General features: G+C 48.6%; 1 long non-coding RNA gene across 2 annotated transcripts in view; it reads right to left on the bottom strand.

Annotated features, from left to right (window-relative positions):
- The window catches only part of LOC118666347, a 28879-nt gene extending 25743 nt beyond the window's left edge, over positions 1 to 3136 (bottom strand). Inside the window, exon 1 of one of the 2 annotated variants that reach the window (XR_004970942.1) lies at positions 2870 to 3136. This is a non-coding gene — a long non-coding RNA (uncharacterized LOC118666347). The remainder of the gene's footprint in view (positions 1 to 2869) is intronic. The other variant, XR_004970943.1, reaches the window with a different exon arrangement.
- Between the last annotated feature and the right edge of the window lie 18474 nt (positions 3137 to 21610).

Raw genomic sequence — 21610 nt, 5'->3', positions numbered from 1 at the left:
GAACAGACCGAGTCTGGGAGCAAATCTGCATGGAAAACAGGCTGTGCAGTTCGTCTCAGAGCGGCTTGCTCAGGAACGCCACTCCTGTACCATTGGAGACACTCGAACCAGAGACAAGCAAAACCCTAAACATTTCTAAAAGAAGGCACCAAGGTCTGCAGCGTGTGGCTGCTAGAGAACTTGCACCACAATAGAGAGAACTTGTATGTCTCTTATTTGTAATAAGAACAGTGATTAGAAGAATAGCTAGCCTTTCCTTGTGCAGTCTGTGTACCAGGCACTGTTGTGCGTGTGTGGTTTGATCCACCCAATTAACTGTCAGTGAAGGAGGGGCTCGGAAAGGAAGGCCTTCCACAGGCAGCTGTGTGACTAGGGTCCCACAGACCTTCAATTTCTCATCTATAAAGTGGGGATAATGCCCGCCTAACAGACTTGTGAGCATGAAGTGAAGTAATGTAGAGCACTTTACCCCAAGGTTTTCCATTGCAATTTCATAGAGAACGGAATGATATATATGAAAAATATGTACCGTATTAACTAAACACACACACACACACACACTCCATTCCCTTCTAACAGCAGGAGGTGCGAAAACTTGAGATTTCTTTCTGGAATATTTAAATCTGTCCTTCAGTATGTCTGTCCTGGTGGAGGTGAACTTGGAGTGGTCTTTGACCTCTTGGTTCCCATAGCCAGTCTCTGCTAAGCAGGGCGTCATCCCACGTCAAAGAAGACAATGTGAAGTCAGAGGAACCAAAATGCCACCCACACTCCAAAGAAATTCCCCTTCCAGAAGCCATCACAGCCCTTCAAGGAGGGTGAGCAGCAGGACAGCTCAGGGGACTCACAGAGACGTACGGCTACCTCCAGCTGGCTCCCACAGGGCACCCCAGAATGGAGATGCCCCTGTGCAAGGAGAATGTTGGCCCCCTGCCTTCCCAACTTGCCTCCTTCATCCACAGCAGCCAGGAAGCCCTGTCACAGAGTGGGCCTAGCTGGTCCCTGCAGGCAGTGCCCTCCCCCCGCCTCCGGCCACACACACACACACACACACACACACACACACACACACGTCCTTTCTGCCCACACCAAGTCCTCTTGGACAGCTGATTCCTGGGCTTCTGCCCTTCCACTTCCACCTGATGGTTCTGTGTTTGAAAATCACAACCAGAAGGACCACACCTCTACTTCAGCAGGGGGTGGGGGGAGTGAGGGAAGTGAAGGGAGTGGTGGTGAAGGAGGTGCTGAAAATGAGCTGCTTTCTCCTAAACAGGTGCTCTGCGCCCCACATGTGATGTCCCCTCGCCCTGCCCTCCGGCCCTGGGCCCTTGGCTAAGCTGGCAGCGGACCGGCAGTCAACAGCCTGATCCCACCCACGTGTGGTCCAGGTTCTAGTGCGAGACAGGGACAGAAACAAGCTGAGACTGGGAGCTTCCCGGCGCTCCCATAATGGGCGAGGAAGGCGCCTGGGAGGCGGCACACCCTCCAGTGGGCTCTGGGGTCCCCTGTGGACTCCGTCTGGACCCCAAAAGACCCTTAAGTACTCCCCTGTGAACCTCTCCAAATCCTGCTCACCTGAGCCCACTCGCACCCCCAGGCCCCTGAGCAACTTCCCACCCCAAACGCTCACATCCCCAGAGTCTGCGCACCCCTCCGACCCATGCGCGTGGTCGCACCCTCCTCGCTCCATGAGCACTTCCCGGCTTCGGCGCGCTCGAACCCAGATCTCCACGCACACCCCGGACCCCCGCGTGCACCCCCGAGCCCGGCGCGCGCGGTCACCCCTCCGACCCCTGCGCAACCCCCGCCAGCGCACCCCCAGTTCTCCCGGACCCCGCCTTGCCCTCGCGGGGCTGGAAGCCGGGACGTGCAGCACGTGCGCCGCGCGGTGATTGGCAGTGCCGCCAGCCCACGCCCCGCGCCCGCGCCCGCGCCCCGGCCGGATCGCCCGAGGGGAGTCGCGAGGCGCCGCGGCTGCGGCCAGTTCCAAGGGCGGGGCCAGTCCGGGCGCGCGGGCCGGGCTGCGGTCGCCTCCCGAGTCGCCCGGGGAACAATGACAATGATGGGGAGGGGGTGGACGGAGGAGCAGCCGCTGGGAAGCGCATCTAACTGCGGGCGGCGCTAGAATGAGCTCGGAGGCGCTGTCGCCGCGGAGGGAGACGCTGCTGTAACTGATGGAAAATTCCCACTGGCCGCTGGTCGACTGGCCCCGCGCCGAACCCCTGCGTCCTTCCGGACAGAGCCCGGAGGTCCACCGCAATCTTCGACTTGCGTGTTTGGGGAGGTGGGGGGGGGGGGGGGGGGACAGGGCCGGGGTGTTAAGAAGGAACCTAAACATTTAAACGCAGCTGGCGGGGAGCCTGGGAAAGTGACAAAGGCACAGCTCGCGTGCGTGGCCGGGGACGCTGCGCCTCTGATAGGGAACCACCAAGATGTCCATTAAAATACTGGCGGCGGCTGGGCTCGGCGGGAGGGCTCCCAAAGGCGGCGATCTGAGCGGAGGCGGTGGGCGCCGGGCCTAGGAGCGCGCAGGACTGGCGGGGAGGAGGGTGGCCGAGCCTGGGCGTGCGGCGGAGGGCGCGGGGCTCCCACGGGCTGCTGTGGAAGGAGGGGCGGCCGGGGTGCAGCCCTCGCTGATTCTCGGCGGGGAACACAGGGGCTGTCTCTCCGCTTCCCAGCAGCAGCCAATGAAATGTGAGGCAGGGTCCGGAACCAATGGAACCCTGCCGGCTGCGGGGCAGCTGCCGCTGGAAACTTGTGTAGAGAGACCTGGCCTTCCGGGGGAGGGAGGGAGGGGGGGCGCTGTTTTCCCAGGAGCCCGGGACAGGTGTGCATCGGGGGCCAAAACACCAGGAGTGCGTCCATTTACCCATCGATTTGGATCAGAGCGCCTGCTGTTGTAAGGCACGCGCCCCGGCCGGCGAGGGGGCAAAGGAAGAGAGGGAGGCAGGCAGAGGGGAGGAACCGCGCATCCTGACCTGAGCATCTCAGAGGCTGGGGAGGTTTCTCCCTCTGTTCAAGTCCTGCGTTATTTCCCCTCCTGTATACGTTAACGTCTTACATTTGTGGAGTGCTTTACAGTTTCCAAATTGCTTTCACGTGCCAGGTCTTACCCAGCAATCACTAAAACCTACAAGACAGGTATCATTACTCGTCTGGGGGAAGCGAGGCTCAGATAGGTTAGATTACATGCCCCAGCAACTCAGCTGTCATCACATCTTTGGGAGTGGAACTCAGGTGTCCTGACTGCAAATCCAGGTCTTTAAACTCATCGAAGGAAGGAAATCAGGCCTGCTGTACGATCCTGGTGCCCAGGGCACACCCAGCAATTAATATGAAACCCAGAAGGACTGGGTTACTTTTTCTTGGCCTTAGTCATTGTTTAATTGTCCCCCTGAAACACAGGTCAGCTCTGCCATTATACACCTACAGGTGAAGAGGAGATTACACTGACTCACAGGAAAGCCAGTGCCAGAGGTAAAAACAGAATGAGGGGCGCCCTAGCTGGTTTGGCTCGGTGGGTAGAGCGTCCACCTGCAGACTGAAGGGTCCTGGGTTCGATTGTGGTCAAGAGCACATGGGAGGCATGTGCGGCTCTATCCTCAGTAGAGGACGTGCAGGAAGCAGCCGATCAATGATTCTTTCTCATCATGGATCTCTCTCTCCTTTCCACTCTGAAATCAATAAAAATATTTTAAAAAAACAATGTGAGGAGTGAGGGTGGGTTACCCACTGTGGATTTCCTCCTCACCCACATCCCTCAGCTCCACACCTGCCGCTTCCTCTGCCTCCTCTCATGTGGGTCCCCAGCCGGAGACACTACTCCTGCCCCAGGGGCCAGGCTCTGCCTGCCTACAATAGGCTACACCCAAGGGAACCCTGAGGCCTCCACCTCTGCCACTGCCAGCACCCTGGTCCCGAGGAAAAACGTCCCACCCCTCCCATGACCACAATGACTTTGTTAAAAGTTGTAAAAGTTTAGCTCCTAGAGGATCTGTCACTCGGGACTCACTGTGTCTCTGTCACGGCACCAGCTAAAGTCTGACCTGCTCAGCGAAGCAGAGAATCCGTGTTTCCCAGAGCCAGTGGCACCACAGTCACGTGTCGAGCTTTTTAAGAAGGTGCACCACTGAGCATCTCTCTGGACTAGGAGGACTCAGGAGGTCCTGAAAGACTCTGAAGTGATTCAGCCTGGCCAGCGTGGCTCGGTGGTTGAGTGCTGACCTATGAACCAGGAGTTTCGGTTCGATTCCTGGTCCGGGCATATGCCCACATTGTGAGCCCGATCCCCCGGTGGGAGGCATGCTGGAGGCAGCTAATCGATGATTCCTTCTAATCATTGATGTTTCTATGTCTCCCTCGCCCATCCTCTCTGAAATCAATAAAAATATTTTTTTTTTAAATATTTTATTGATTTTTTACAGAGAGGAAGGGAGAGAGATAGAGAGTTAGAAACATCGATGAGAGAGAAACATCGATCAGCTGCCTCCTGCACATCTTCTACCGGGGATGTGCCCGCAACCCAGGTACATGCCCTTGACCGGAATCGAACCCGGGACCCTTCAGTCCGCAGGCCGATGCTCTATCCACTGAGCCAAACCGGTTTTGGCATGAAATCAATAAAAATATTTTTAAAAAATAAAAATAAATACTCTGAAGTGATTCAGATGACCAGCCAGGTCATGTGTTCATCGTTCAAATGAACACATGTAGAATGACTTCCATCAGAAAAGTCTGCGATAACTCAAGGGTGAAATTGGCAAATTATAGGTATACCTCAGAGATACTGTGGTTTCCACTCCAGACCACCGTAAAGTGAGTGTTGCAATAAAGTGAGTTTTAATCTTTTATCTTTTTGCTGGTGGAGGGTTTTGCTTTCAATTTGTAAAAAACAAACAAACAAACAAAACATCTGTAGAGCGCAATAAAGTGAAGCACAATACAAAGAGTCTGCCTGCATTGCTCAAATAAGGAACCTGTCATTCATAAGAGAACCCAGAAGGGAATGGAAACCCTGTGGTAGGAAAATTCTGTATTGAGTAACCTAAGACCTTAGAGGATATAGAGATAGGGAACTGAGATTGGATGGGAACTTATTTTCACTAAATAAGATTCTTTTTTACATTTTATTTTTAAAGAATTTTTTCAATTATAGTTTACCTTTAGTAGTATTTTTCATTAGTTTTAGATATAGAACATAGTGGTTAGACAGTCATATACTTTACAAAGTGTTCCCCCTGGTATTTCCAGTACCAATCTGGCAGCATAGGAAATAGAATCAATAATATTATAATTCACTAGATAAGAGATGAAGTCAGCAACTCACACCCTACCGAATTCCATTCTGATCAATGGACACCACACCGTTTGCTTCATTCCCATTTATCCACCTTACTCACTAGACCTGCACTGTCCATATAGGAGCCACCAGCCACATGTGACTTCTGAGCACTTGGAACGTGGCTGGTCCAGACTGAGACATGTGGCCAGTGTCACATGCACATTGAATTTCAGAGACTGAGGCAGGGGAAAAGCTCATTAACACCCTTGACATGGACTACACAGTGAAACAATATTCTGGATCTGTTGAGTTAAACACATCAGTAACATTAATTTCACCTGTTTCTTTTTACTTGTTTTAATGTGGCTACTAGGAAATGTAAAATTAACATACATGGCTCGTGGGTGCTGAAGATATTCTTGATCTGGGTGATGGAGATATATGTGTATGTGTGTGGGTGTTGAAATTCATCAAACCGTGCTCTTAAGCCTTATGTACAGTACTGCTGTGTCTAAATAAAAACCAGTTTAAAATTTTGAAAACTAACAATGGCTTTCTGTCGCATTTATAGAAAAATCCAAGCTCCTCTCCTTGGCCACCAAGACTAGGCCTATTTCTCTACCTCCTCGGACCCCATTGTCCCCATGGCTCATTGACCCTCCTGTTTTTTCAATGTGCCTGGCTCCTGCCCACCTAGGGCATCTGCATGTGCCTTTTCCTCTGCTGGGAAGGTTCTCCCTCCAGATCTGTACTATCATTCACATTTCAGTTCAAACATCCTTCTTCTTTGACCATTTTAATCAGTTAAGATGTCTTGATCTAAAAGAAACAAGGAATGCAAATTGCCTTAAATATTGAAGAGAGTTTGTTGGCTTGTGGAACTAAGTCCGGAAGCAAATCAGGCTCCAGCCATATGGTCAGGGCCCTGGGTCCTTTCCTCTGTGATTCTCTGGTTTAACGGGTCAGCTTTAACCTCATGGTGACTTCCTGAACATTAGCAAAACGGCTCTGCTGTCCCTGGCCTCACATCCATATCCCACCCCATCCAGGAAGAGAGTTTCTTGTCTTCTAACACTCAAAGGAGAGTACTGGACTCCACTTAACTAATCACTTAGCCCAGGAGAGTCCCAGGTGCTGACTGGCATAAATCTGAAGCAGTCACTGCCGATAGGACCCTGATTATTTAGGCAGTGAAGGCCCCATCCCACCCAAATCTCAAAGCTGCCATGTATGTGGGAGATGTGAATGGGTAGTGGAGAGACAACCAGCAGTGTTCACTAGACCGCCTACCACCTCAAGTCACTGTCTAGGCCAGATGAAGTGGTGCATAAGTAGGCCTGTGTACATCCTAAGGGTGGGCTTTGTTTGAGAGCCCTTTAAAAATGGAAAAAGCACTCTTTAGCTCACGGACCTCACAAAAATAGGCCAAGGGCCATAGTGTGCTCACCCCCAATCTAGGTCATTATGGTGCTTGTGGCACCTAAATCTACCTTGTTAATTTGTGTCCCTGTGTAATGGAAGCTCTGTGAGAGCAGGAACTGTGTCTGTCTTCCTCACCAAACACCTACAAGAGCACTGGGACGCAGTAGATGCTCAATAAATATTCACTGGATAATGACTATGAAGACTTTATGGCAGGGCACATCAGGACCCAGTGCCTAGCTCTGACCTGGGTTTTTCTGCCTTTCCCGTCTACGGGACACAGCTGCCCCCGTACTGACCAACATGGGAATGGGCAGAGCTTCTGCTGGTCTACAAGGTGTCTTTATGAAAATCAGGAAAAGGTAACACCCTCTGGCTGATGCAGCCCAGCACCCTGGAGCATGGTGAGTGGGGGGGGACTGGACTCCAGCCCCCACCTGCCACCTTGGAGGGCACCCTCGGACAGGACACGTTCTGTGAGCTACGTACAGCAGCTGTGGGGTGGAGTTCTAAGTCTGAGTTCTAAGACCTCACCTCCTTTTATTGTTCCAAGACTTTGTTGCAAAATCCCTTGCTTGTGCTCTGCCTATGCTCTCTCTCTCTTTCACCAACCGCCAATCCCCTCTTCTTCCAGTTTTCACAAAAGGACTGTGATTCGCACGTATTGAATTGCAATTCTCATTTGGCACTTGGAAGTGCTTCCAAGTATAATAGAGTGTGGCATGGGCAGGGGGGGAGGGGGGGGCGCTGTTGTGGTTGGGCCGGGACCCCTGTCCTTGTGCTTACAGTGGGGACTGGAAGAGTCCCAGCCCACGTTGTCACAGGAAGGGGAAGCGGCTGTAAAAATACAGTAAAACGGTGAGGGTTCTTCCGTCTGGAAAGATAATGGCTAAGAAGGAATAACATGCTGGATCATGAATGTGATGGGGAGGGTGGTCACGAGCTCACTCATCAGATCCTGAATTAGAACCAGGGGGCTGTGCTTAACACTTGAGAGAATTGTGTTCAGAAATAAAAGGAGAAAATCCGACTTCACTCTGTAGGTGGTAAGCTCATGGAACTCATTACCCCAAGCAGGAGTCAGAGCAGAAATAAAAATGCCCAGAACACCGTGGAAGACTTTGCTGTTGACAGACCGTATTGACTGATTAAAGGAAACGAGGCTGCTTGGGATATCAGGACTGTAGTCTCAGGTTGTTGACGGGGCGTAACTGGTTGTTCACAGTGTTTTCCTTCATGCCTCCCTGCCTGCCCCCCCGACCCCCAGGAGACAGTAAGACCAGGAGCCCAGGCTGCCCCCGCCCCCAACACACACCCTGGGCAGCAGGAGAGGGGCCTCCCAGATGAAAGAGTGGCTCCCAACCTGGGTTTCCTTGGGCCAGTCACAACCTATTGCTGGGAATCTGGGGGCCACTGAGACAGTAAACTGATGTCTGTGGAAACTTTACAGAGATGTCTACTCTACCCCATATGAACGCACCTGTGGTCATTCCTATAGCTGACATACGTTATATACAAGATGCTGTTATAAGCACTTACTCATTGAGTCCTTATGACAACCCTGTAAGACGGGTACTATTATTCAATCATCCTATTCAGCAGATGAGAAAAGTGAGGCACAGAGAAATAGCTTTGTCAAGGTCCCACAGCTGATAAGGGATCCCGGGTCTCAACTCATTCTGCCTGACTCTGGAGTAAATAATTTCTTCTTCCCTGTAAAACTGGGGTTGGGGCTACTCCTATAATTCTGCCGGGGAGACACCACTTGCCCCATCAGAGTTCATGAAGGGATGCAGGCCCGTTGTGGCTGTATCCATTTTTAAAGAAGAGTCATGAGGGTCAGCACCGGGTGCAGCAAACACATCCAGCTAAATCAGCTCAGTCACCTGGCTGCGGACCTCCGCTCTACTCACACCGCCTCTCCCGAGACGCCTGGGGACGGGATGCTGCTGCCCATGTCCATGGATGACACAAGTTACTTCGATGGGCTCTGAGCAAAGCAAGGAGACTGGGGGGATAAACATATGGAAGAACCTCAGGGACAAAGGCCACCGGGCTGGGGTGCTTCTGCTCTGGAGATCTGCCCCCAAGGGAACAGGTTTGGTCCACCGGCCACTCAGCAGCCATTAGTGACATTTCTGGGTCCCTTGCAGTCCCAGGACTCAATGAATCTATGAATTTTGTCACAGAGAGCAGCATCTGAGGCTCTAAGGCACAGAGAGTTGTTGGATATGTGGGAAGATAGGCTGTGTGGCATGGAACCTGATTGTTATTACCAAACACATAGACCACACCAAGTGGGCAGAACCCAAGGTTACGCCTTCGAGTTGGTGTGTGCTGAGACAACTGGCAGGGCAGAGGCAGGGCAAGGAGCCTGTGGCATCATCAGGTGGAGCCTGTGCCATTCGAGGTCACCTGTAGGGTTGGGTGCTACACATCAAAGGCGCAGGGAGGGCCAGGCCTTTATCCAGTTTGCTCAGAGACATTGTGTGTTAAGCTGAGCACTTGCACTTGTGAGGCTATGTCTGCCCAGAGGGACCTTTTCTCATTCACAGCAAGGCCCCCTGTGTATCAGCGGGACCCTGAAGAAGTTTGGGGTGCTGCTGCACCCTTCGACACCCCCTTCACCATTCTATTTATTTCTTTCCATCTTTTCTACTGTTGAGAGTGCAGGTGGGATTTGGGTACCCCTCCCTTCCCGAGGGTCAGCACACACCAAGGATAAAGGCACACAGCCTGACATGCCGCCTCCGGGCAGTGCCCCAGGCTTGACGGCAGCACTGAGGACACCAGCATCCAGAGCGCCCACTCCACTCCCCCACATAAGCCCCAACTAGCCAGTGGTCCTGGGAGGAAGACTTGGGAGGGCAAGGGGGCCAGGCTGCAAGAGGACGTTGGCTCAGCTTCCTCATTCTGTGCAGGGAGTTGGGGAGCCCAGTGAGAGCAAGGTCCACCCACCCAGCCCCTGGAGCAGGAAGTGGAGAAAAGGCCACACCTGGGCACAGGAGCCTTTATCGAACAGGAGCTCCACCCCTCATAACTGAGGCTGACCCAGTGTCCTGGATCCTGCCCAAACACGTTGCCGCTCTCCCTGGAGGGAAGCCAGCAGAGGAACACAGTCTCACTTAATCCTCACAATTTCTCTTTTCACAGATGAGGAAATTGACCAAGGTCACACAACTAGTAAATTGCAGAGCTGGGCTTGGAACCTGAGGTGGATGCTGCGGCCTCTTCCCAGGTTCCCCCTCCCCAGGAATAACCATGTCTAAAGGTTGCTGCCTCATTCAATTCCACGATGCAGGGGAGGCGGAGTACAGAAACCCGGGCCCTGGACTCTAAAGGTCCTGGCTTCATGGATCCAGGACGGGGCTTTTGTTGCAACCCCATTACATTTCAACATCTCCCTCTGCCAGTCGCTTCTCTCACTCTCTCCCGGCTACTGCTGCTGCCCCATAAACTCTCTGCACCCAAACCTCCCCCTTACAGTTGGCTTTTGGGGCATTCCACCTAAGACATCTGCACCACCACCCCCTCTATGAAATGCTGCCTCCCCACCTCAAGCTTACCAGGATAGAAAAACCAGTCATCCAGAGATGGGCAACAGCAGGAAGCCACCACCACCCCTAGCCAAGGGAGGGACAGAATAGGGGGCAGTGTTTCCTGAGCCCGGGGATCACCCAGTGGAAGCTGGAACCACAGCGGGCGACAGTGGAGCTGTCTGGGAGAAACAGAAGCCCCCGCTGGTGACACACCTGAAGTTGGGGATGACTGGGTAAGACCCTGGCCGCTTCTTTCTTTCCTGCCTGAATTTTATGATTATGAGACTACTTATCAGCACACACAGTTTATACCTTGGTTTGAATTTCCACGTATTCAGGTGATACTTAAAAATGTAAGTCAGTTCAGGGTCCATAAAAATATGTTCATTTCAAAGAGAAACATTGATGTAAAATGATATGCTGGGGGCCCAGGGTGTCATGAGTCCCAGCCCCCGCCCTCGCACCCTTACAGGCCAGAGTTTTCATTGCTGTCATCCCTCCCAGATTGGGCATGAGTAGCCAAAAATAGCTCTGAGAGCCCTTTAGCACAGCTTGGACAGTCCATCCTTTGGAGGGTCCCTACAGCTGTGGAGTTTTGGGGGACTCCTGGGCATTAGAGTCACCTCAAGGCTTTGTAATCTCAGCCTAGATGGGTGCTTGTGTGTGTGTGCATGTATATGGATGTATGAAGTGTGTGTGCATGTGTATGTATGAGGTGTGTGTATGCATGTATGAGTGTATGAGATGTGTGTGCTTTTGCGTGCATGTGTATGTGCCTGTGAGGTGTGTGTGCATGTGCATGTATAGTCTCCACTCTTATAGTTCACATGAGAATGGTTGTCCACGCACATCTTTTAAAACTAAGAGGGCTCGTTGGCATTTATAATAGATAGAATGTGAATGTATCTGATTTGTATTCGAATGAAGAGAAAGCGCCTCCGGCCTGTCCCCAGGGAAGGCAAACAAGATCCGTGGAGAGATAAGGAAAGAGGAGCCCAGCCTGCTCCTGGCTCCAGGAGGCCAGGCCCAGCCTGAGAGGGCTCTGATCAGCTGCCATCCCAGTTTCCTGCGTGCAGTGGGCCGGGACCTGGGCTGAAGGCACATCTGCTTCTGTTTATTCCTCCTCTTTATCTTAGTGCCCCCCACCCCACCCCTAGCCCCCGCCCTGCTCCCTGGAATACCCCTCTTCATCAGGGAGGTACCGGTGCTCAGGTACCTCCCTGCCCCTGCAAAGACCCAGGGAGGGAAGGTAGGAGAGGGCAGGCTGGAGACTTACTGTCCCCGGCCCAGGCTCCTTACTAAGCACTGTCCCGGGCGTAACTGCGCACTCAAGTCAAGGGGGAAAGAGGAAAAGGCCAAAGACTCTCCTGAGAAGGAAAGCAGGAAATGGGCAGGTTGCTAGGGGCGACCTTAGCTCTAAGAGAAATGTAATTACATTTGAATTTCGGGTTACACCTAGGCTAATAACTACAACTGGAAATTCCTGTTGGGAGGAGGAAGTTTCTCTCATTCAGAGATAATAGAAAGTCACTCGCCCTTGAACCAGGACAGTCCGTTTTGTTCTACAAGAACTTTAGGGGCTCTGCTAGTCGGTAGGGCGCCTTCCTTCAGGCATTCACAGCCCATGACCTGGCAAGTCCATCGCCTCCACTTCTCCAGCACGCTGGGACCAGGAGAGCCAGGACAGTTACATAATCAGAGCAGTTCTCTCCTGGATGTCCCTTTCATTAACCTGGGCAGCAACAGCTTGAATAGACCAGGAGCAGGAAAACTGCTTGTAGCTGTGAGAAGCTTGAAAGGCTTTTAACACCCACTTGATCCAAAATTCCTGCTCCAGTTAATTCCATGCTAAGGTGGAGTTGTAGGAAGTCTTTCTGATCTCATGCCAGGCCTGACCCAGGTTATCCTAAACTGTGATTATTGGCAATTTAGAATTAATGAAAAGGGACCAGATTTCTCAACGACTTTTTTCTTTAAATTTTGCCTAACGCCTAAAAGCCTGTTGTTTATTTGTCTTTTCTAAATTGTAGGTATTTTGCAGTTCAGTTCTTTTTAAGTTGTTTTATTTTTCTGTAGCAAACTTGGCAATATAGCACGGTGGCTCCAAACTAGATTTTGGAATCAGAAAATCTGAGTTCCAATTTTAACTCCTCCACTTGCTAGCTGAGTGGTCACATGCAATCAACTTAACTTCTCTGACCCCGATTTCCTCATCTGTAAAATGGGGCTAAGAAATGGTAAGAGCGTTTACCAGAAAGGATTTGTATGTGAACTAATGAGGTGACGCATGGAAAACACTTGCACAGCGCCGGGCACACGGTACCTAGGAAACACTGGTTGCTCTTCAGCTCACTGTGAATGGGTAAGGAGAGTGACACCTACTTATGGGCAGTGGAGAAGGATGGTTGTTTTCTGTCCCTTGGAGAAATGGCAACCGCAAGTCGAGGGCAGGGACAGTGAGCCTGAAGCATCAAATTGTTTCAGGAGACAAGGAAGTATTCAAAGACACAGGAGCTACTGGAAGGGATTCTCACTGGCCAAATTTGGAACAATTTGAGCATCAAAATGAATAATGGCTATAATGGGTAACACAATAAAAAAAAATACACGTGTCCACTGTGACATTCAAAACAGGAGGAAAAAGAAGGGAAATCCCAGCTAATAAAAATAGTAGAAAAAATGATAGAATTAGAAATCACACTTTTGCAGCCCCCCAAAAATAAGGCAAAATCATCTATCAGTGGAACCACTGGATGAAAGGTTATTAGAGAGTAAGATATTCACATTAGGTTACTGTATCACTTACAGATGGTTTACTCATTACCCTTTACAATGGAGAGATCCTGTGGTTACCCTCTTAACCAAGCTATCAAACTGAACATCACGAATAATGTAACAATTATGCACCTTCTGATGTGACAGAATCTGAAATACACAATACCACCTACGAATTATTCCTGCCAAAATGATGATCATGAATCTAATCAAGCCTCATGACTATGATCTCGAAGTATGGAGATCGAGGGACAAATTAAATTACACCAAGAGGAATTGAAAGGACAGATGCACAGTGTGGAATCTACTATTGGACACTGACCTGTGACAAAGGCTCTCTCTCCTTGGCCAGACTTGACGAAGCCTCTTTTGAACCCTCTTTCAACTAGGCCTCCACCTTGGTCCCTACACTGTCTTGGGCCTGCCCAGCCCAGTCTTAGCAAAGAACCTGACAAATCCACCTTCCACTCTTGATAGCTAATCAAGTTCCTCATCTCCTACCCTTGATGTCTATGCCCTTGACCTGTCTTTAGCAAGAATCCCCCTACCCTTGACATCTCATCGTACTTTTTAATCCAGTGACCCGCCTCACCCTACTCTTTGGCTATAGATCCCCACCTGTCTTTGCAGTATTTTCAGTTGAACCCAATCTCTCTCCTCAATTACAACAATCTTGACTAAAATCTTCCTTATTGTTAAGAATAATTTTTTAATACCCAGACACTTCAAAAAGTTAATCTTATAAAAAAGATACAGTAGGGCCTTGACTTATGAGTTTAATTCGTTCCGTGACGGAGCTCGTAACTCAAATTACTCGTATGTCAAATCATAAAGTGAACGAGTGAGACACGTGATGCTGGGCTGATGTTGTGGCGTTCACTGTGACGTTCGCTGCACCAACTAGCAGTGGGGTATCTGAAGCTGGCTCGTAACCCGAATTTTAGCTCGCAACTCAAAGCAAAAAATCAGCCGAGAGATGGCTCGTATCTCGAAAAACTCGTTAGTCAGGACACTTGTAAGTCAAGGCCCCACTGTAGATTACTTTAGAACAGCGGTTCTCAACCTGTGGGTCAAGACCATTGGAAAACACATATAGCATATCAGATATTTACATTACAATTCATAACAGTAGCAAAATTACAGTTATGAAGTAGCAACGAAAATAATTTTATGGTTGGGGGTCACCACAACAGGCAGGAGGAACTGTATTAAAGGGTTGCGGCATTAGGAAGGTTGAGAACCACTGCTTTAGAATAAAATAAATTAGAGAGATATAACAGTCAAGTGAATATAAGATTACCTTGACTGAATTCTAACCAAAACAAACAAACAAAAAAATATCTACCAAAGGTATTATGAGGACAATTGGATCCTTTTAATTATGGATTGGCTATTATAGAATTGTTGTTAATTTTCTTAGGTGTGATAATATTGTTAATAATGGGGAATATGTCCTTACTCCTATGAAATACCTGCATTTTTGGTAACACCTATATTTAGAGGTTGTATTAATTTTCTAGAACTGCCATAACAAATTTCCACAAGCTGGGTAGTTTACAACCACAAATTTATCTTCTCCCAGTTCTGGAAGCTGGAAGTCTGACACCAGGGTACCAGCAGGGCCATGCTTGTCGGAAGGCTCTGGAGGAAGAGCTTCCTCCCAGCTTCTGGTGGTGGCCAGCAATCCTTGGTGTTCCCTGGCGGTGACAGCATTAACTCCAATCTCTACCTCCAGAGTCCATGTCCTTCACTGTGTACCTCTCCATCACTTCTAATCTCTCTCTCTCTCCTTATAACAATGCCAGTTATTGGATTTAGGGCCCACATAATCCAGTACGCTCTCATCTTAACTTGATTACATCTGCAAAAACCCTATTTATAAATAAGGTCACATTCACTGGTATCAGAGGTTAGGACTTCAACCGACCTTTTGGGGAAATGTAATTCAAACCATGACATAATTCAACCCATGTCAGGATGTATGACACTTAATTTCAGATGTCTCAGCAAAAAAAACTTATAGCTAGAGAGAGGGGGGAAAACACAAATGTAGTGAAATGTTAGTAACTGTGGAACATAACAATAACAATTTATTATTAGATGTACTAGAGGCCCGATGCATGAAATTTGTGCAAGGGGCTCGGCCCTCACAGCCCCGAGCAGCCCTGGCTTCATCCGGAAGGTCGTCAGGACGGTTGTTCTGCTATTCGGTCTAATTAGCATATTAGCTCTTTATTATATAGGATATTTCACAATAAGTTAATATATCCAAAGTAAATTTATTTCTACTGAACATCAGTAGAATTTTTTTATTCCTCTCTCAGCCACTCTTATCTCTCTTATGAATGTATGCTATTTTTTTTTAGAGTCTAATAAATGTATTTTAATCCTAGGAAGCAAGAATAGAAATAATGAAGAAATTTAAATCCATGTTATTAGCAATTTTGTAACCAGTTTAGTCCTAAGTACAGTGGTTAATTTTGGAATCACGCTGTGTGGCTTGACATCTACTTCTTAAGTCATTTAAACACTGAGAAGGCAATAGTAAACCTTTCATTTTAATTAAATACGCAGAACAAATTTTGATTAAATAAATTTTCAATGAACAGTTAAATATTTAGAAACAAATGTACTAAATTAGTAAGTTTTACTTTATTAGTTGTGCAATGTAAATATTTAAGAGTGTTGGTTGATGGTAAAAGAATGTCAATTGCCCAATAAATGAGAAAGATGAATGAAGGGGACCTTAAACAGAGTGTACTTAGTTGTGGATAATCCTCTCCACACAAAATCTCCCTGGACATTAATGAGTTCATCCACTGACTGGCAGGAGGTTATCCATTTCCTGACACCTTTACATTGTAGTGGGGTTGGGGGGTGGGGGGCGGGCACCAAGGCTTATGCACATGTTTCATCTGCTATGTTTAATGGGAAGTCCTCAGAACAGTTTTCAACCCTAGTGTTATTGAAGCAGGCTTCCTCATGGAAACCTAGTCCCAATTTCAAAATGGAAGTTGCGGAGAAATATGACTTGATTCACATAGTTTGAAGACCACTTTCCAAAAATGTTTTTGGCCTTCATGGTCGTCTGAGTTACCAGTCTAAGTATAATTGTCTGACCATCATGTGTGGACTGTGTATACACAGCTCAACCCCAAAGCCCCAGCCTTGTTCCTTCTCATGAAACACCAGTGCCCACAAACAGAAGGCTCCCCTTCTCTCGCCCTGGAATAAACAGGAAGGTCCCTTGGAACTGTGGTCTTATGGCTTTAGCCCTGCCCCTAATTTCTTCAGACTCTTTACTAAGAACTGAGTCATTGCAACATCGTTCTCGGCCAGCTGTCTCAGCACAAGAAAAGCTTTGCTATGGCATGAGGTTTTGTGGGCTGCAAACTACATCTAGGTCAGCAAATTAACTCCACAGTGTGGCTATGGAGTCCAGCTGCGTCTAGCTGAGGGCTGTCTCAATTCACCCTCTGGGCACTGGCTCTTCTGGCGCTTGGGATACAAGGCCACTCTGCGGTGTCCAAGGTACACTTCAGGCCTCAACCACTGGAGGACACAGGCCTAAACTCAGAATCTTATTTTCTCCACCAGGGCTCCAGGGTATGTGAGAGTAGCAGTACCCATCCCTGCAGGTATTGAGATTCCTGGGTGTGTTGAGACATAACTGGAAGGTGCAGCTGTATTTCTTTGTTCCTCAGTTTCACCTCCCGACCACTAGTGTCTCTTTCCTGCCATGTTGACCCAAACACAGCCTTTTGTCTCAGTTCCCTTTCATGGAAAGTTTTAAGAATGATGTCACAACAGATGGCAAACTGGTCTACCTGGATGGGGCTTTACAAAGGGCAGTGTCTTGATGGGGTGGCGTGTCACCCTGGTTTGGGAACTGGGTCTCAGATTTATACTGGATTAATCCCTCCGCGACTAAATCATGTTAAAAATCCAAAACAAGGCCTAGCCGGTTTGGCTCAGTGGATAGAACATCAGCCTGTGACCAAAGGGTCCCGGGTTCAATTCCAGTCAAGGGCATGTACCTCGATGCAGGCTCCTCCCCAGCCCAGGCCCTGGTCAGGATGCATGCAAGAGGCAACCAGTCAATGTGTTTCTCTCACATCGATGTTTCTCTCTGTTTTTCCCTGTCTCTTCCACCCTCTCTAAAAATCAATGGAAAAATATCCTCGGGTGAGGTTTAAAAAAAATAATAAAAAAAATTCAAAACAACTCAGAAAATATTTATTTGAGGGCCTGCTGCTAACCAGGGCTCCCAAGTACAGACGTGAAAACCAGAGTTGCTGCCTTTCAGGAGCTCCTTGGCTATGGAGGAAGACCAACATTCTAGTGGAGGTACATATTTCACTACACAGCACTCATTCACACTTCTCCTGGTAATAGAACCCCAAGTTCACTCTGGGGAGAACGCCTCCTCCATTCAGTCTGTGTGTTTTCAATGGAGCAGAATCTACCCCTGGCTCTAGAGCTGAGGTATACCAGGTAGACGTAGGCCTGGTCACAGTATTAGGGATGGGCATAAAACTTAATCAGAGCCAATGATATGCATGAGATGTTTGCCAATATTGTTCAGGGCGAGGTACTAGCTACTTTTGCTAGGGTTGCTACCAGAGCCTAAGAATGAGGCCAACACAGCAAATGACAGATCTGAATGAGAGAAACTGAGCTCCTTGGTCCAGCCATTCTTGATGTTCCGTATATTCCTAGACTTTCCTGCTAGCTGTCCCAGTAATTATTTTTATTTGTTTAAGCTAGTTAGATGGAATTTTCTGTCATTTGCAACTGTGTAGTAGGTTGAATAGTGTCCCCCCCCCCCGCCCCCTCCCCCGTCCCCGGCCCCGCAAAAAAAATCAAAAAATTCTCATCCAGCCAGAACTTCAGAATGTGACCTTATTTGCAAATAGAATCTTTGACGATATAATTAGTTAAGGATGTTGAGATGATACTATCCTGGATAGAGGGTGTGTCCCAAATCTAATGACTGGTGCCCTTATAAGATGAGGAGAAGACAAAGACAGACAGACACGGAAAATAAAGCCACGTGAAGAGAGAGGCAGAGAGATGCCACCAAAGGCTAAGGGATGCCTGAGGTCCCGGAAGCTAGGAAGGGGCAAAGAAGGATCCTCCCCGAGTGCATTCGGAGAGCGTGTGACCCTTCTGACGCCTTAAAAAAATTTTTTTTTCAATTACAGTTGACACTCGATATGATATTCTGACACCTCGATTTAGAACTTCTAGCCTCTAGAGCTGTAACATTTCCATCCAACAACTCTCTGCTTCTCCCTTCCCTCAACCTCATGCAGCCACCTTCTACTTCCTGTCTCTGTGATTTGACTACTCTAAGTATAAGGTAGCTTTCTTGTACAATTCCTTGTATTTCCCTTACACCCCATTTCTGGCACCTTTATTGAGTGTTCCCACAAGACAGCAACAGTAACAGTAGCTACCATTCGTTGTGTCCAGGCATTGTGCCCACAGCCTTATGTCCAATAGTTCTAATCTTCCCGGTATCTCTACAAAGTAGATGGTATTCTGCCCATTTTATAGATGAGAAAAGTGTGGCCCAAAGAAATTACACCGATTGCCTCAGTGATGAGTTTCACAGCTCTTAATTGGAAGAGGGAAGATTTGTGCTCATTTCTGTCTAAGCCAAAGCCAGGGCTCCTTCAATGCCATCTCAGAAGCCTCACGTGGTGACTACTTCTACAAACTGTTGATCTTGTCTCTCAAGTGCTGATTCGGGGCTTCACTCTCACAGGAAAACCTCATTTTCAATAGCGGCACATACCTCTTTTCACCTTGGAGCCTAGTTATAAAATACAACTCTATTAATTTCATGGGAGAACAAAAGGAAGTCATTATAAAAAAGCAAATTCTATCGCCATGGTCACAATTCCAAAGAGCACTGTCCCACCCCCCCTGACCTCCGACTTCAGATGAAATAAGAAATCTGCTCTTCTTGGGTCTCTAGCCTACCAGCTTCCAGACTGGAACTTACACCTTACATTGGCTCTCCTGGGTGTTCAACCAGCCAACTGCACATCTTGGGACTTCTTAACTTCCTCATGAGCCAGTTCCTTATAATAAATATCTTTATTATTATTAACGTATCTATCTCTATATCTAAATAGATGTAGAGGTAGAGATATCGCAATAGCTATAGATAATATAACTACAGATAGACATAGACATAGATACAGATATACTAGTAGATACAGATATAGATATAGATACAGATCTATTCCCTAATGGTTCTGTTTCTCTGAAGAACTCTAATACAGATACCTTAGGTCATTAGGACTTATTTCTTTCCTAGAACCCTAGTTGAGAAATTAGACGATTAGGTTAAGGTTAACCATTTGTGGCAAGAACATTTCACATCCTGTGACATCAGGAACCCCATTATGTGCCGTAGTCCCTCTATTAATGATGCTAAATGTGGTCACTCGATCACAGATTTCTAATGTATAAAGTCATTTTCCCCTTTGTGATTAGCAAGTAATTCTGTGGGGTGGCATTTTGGCACCATGTACGTATCCTGTTTCCCAAATAGTTTTCACCTAATGATCTTGGTACTCATCGACAGTCCTTGCCTGCCCATCAGTAATTTCATTAGATGCCCTCCCAGCAACTTAAACTTAAGAAAGTTTACTCCTGCCGAAACCGGTTTGGCTCAGTGGATAGAGCGTCGGCCTGCGGACTGAAAGGTCCCGGGTTCGATTCCGGTCAAGGGCATGTACCTGGGTTGCGGGCACATCCCCGGTGGGGGATGTGCAGGAGGCAGCTGATCGATGTTTCTCTCTCATCGATGTTTCTGACTCTCTATCTCTCTCCCTTCCTCTCTGTAAAAAATCAATAAAATATGTTTAAAAAAAAAAAAAAAGAAAGTTTACTCCTGCCCTAGCTGGTTTGGCTCACTGGATAGAGCATCAGCCTGGGGACTGAAGGGTCCCAGGTTTGATTCCGGTCAAGGGCATGTACCTTGGTTGCAGGCACATCCCCAGTAGAGGGTGTGCAGGAGGCAGCTGATCAATGCTTCTCTCTCATTGATATTTCTAATTCTCTATCCTTCTCCGTAAAAAATCAATAAAATATATTTTTTTAAAAAGAAAGTTTACTCCTTATAAGGCTAAAGCAATAGCTCAACATACAGTGATTAGTGTGTACAGTAGGATGAAACTAAATCTCTCACCCTTAGAAGACCTTCTCTTTCCTGCAAATCCTCTAACTCCTCAGTCTGTGGAGACCAGGCCTGGCTGGGTGGTTCCCAGTGACTGGAAGCTAGAACATTGATTGTGGTGCCTAAAAACAAGAATCAGGACCATTTGTGGGGTCAGGTGGAGGGGAGGGGAAGTACCAAGGAAAAATAAAGCGAACTAAATAGATGTGAGGTTAAGAGCAGGAGAAGCTGAAGAAAGTACCTGAGGCTGACATGAGTGTCCAGCAGAGATGAGGGGCTCAGGGAAGAAGAGATGTTGATGCTTCTGAGAACTGGCCTGGGGAGCATCTGCCTCAATTCTAGAGGATTTCCTTTAAACGAGGCTTCTCTGTTTTCCTAGAGGAGGGCAGGTCCACTGGAAGGGGTGGGAAGACCAAAGGATGCCTGAAGGTGCAGTAGCCAGGCTTGGGCCAGGTTGAACCCACACCACACTCCGTCCAAGCAGAGGAGGGGTAAGGTCAGAAGCCAAGGAAGGTCAACAAGTCACGCAGGTGGGAGAGAAGCCGTGCAGGTGGCCACAGAGCCAAGCACTGCATACGGAGGAAAAGCGGGCCTTTCTCGGAGGAATCCTGTGAAGGGCAGGGCGCCCTGGAAAGTGTAGCTTCTGTGTGCAGGCCAGAAGGGAGGGGCTGTTCCAGGGCTCCCAGGAGGGGCAGGGACCTCAGCACTCCTGTCCCACCTCCCTCCCTCCCCCCACACACACCCCAACACTTGGAGCTGTAGGATCCCCAGGAAGTGCACTGTTGGAGATTGTGGCAACCCATGGCAGCAGTCTGGCTCTGCTCTTCCAACTGCACTTTGCTCCTGCCCCTTCTGGGCATTTCCCTGCCCCTCCCGGTAAGCGCTGCAGCAGCTTCCTGCAGTTCCCCAGGACCTTAGTGTTTCGGCACCTGGAAGAGATTAGCGCGGTTGGCAAACCTGGAGAGCTCATTGTGCACTTCCCCTTCAATGTGATCTGTGAAAAAAATGTTGAATGAGATCAGTTCCAGCACTTTCCCTAGAGATCCATGTAAAATCTACAGCGAAGTGTTCATTTATCACTACCCTGGGGTTTCCTGTTTTGAACCTGACCTGTTCTTGGCGGACACTCCACCGGTTTCATCACATTGAAAGACCGGGACAGACTTAGCTCTCTCCGCCCCCCCCCTCCCCTGCCCCGCTCCTCTGAGCTGCAGGCACTTGGGCAGGACCCAGGCCTCTGGGGATCCACAGGCAGGAGATGTGACTAAGTCACTTTCTAGTCACCCCCACTTTGGTCTCTGCGTCACTCTTACCCATGTCTTTCCTAGGTAACATTTCATGAAAGTTGGGAGACCACCTCCTTTATTTTTGGGGGGGGTGTGGAGAAAATGCAGGCCCATC

The sequence above is a fragment of the Myotis myotis genome, unplaced genomic scaffold, assembly GCF_014108235.1.
Source record: "Myotis myotis isolate mMyoMyo1 unplaced genomic scaffold, mMyoMyo1.p scaffold_m19_p_11, whole genome shotgun sequence".
Classification (NCBI taxonomy): Eukaryota; Metazoa; Chordata; class Mammalia; order Chiroptera; family Vespertilionidae; genus Myotis; species Myotis myotis.
Note: the sequence above shows the minus strand (reverse complement) of the source record. Positions and strands in the feature narration are given on the sequence as shown.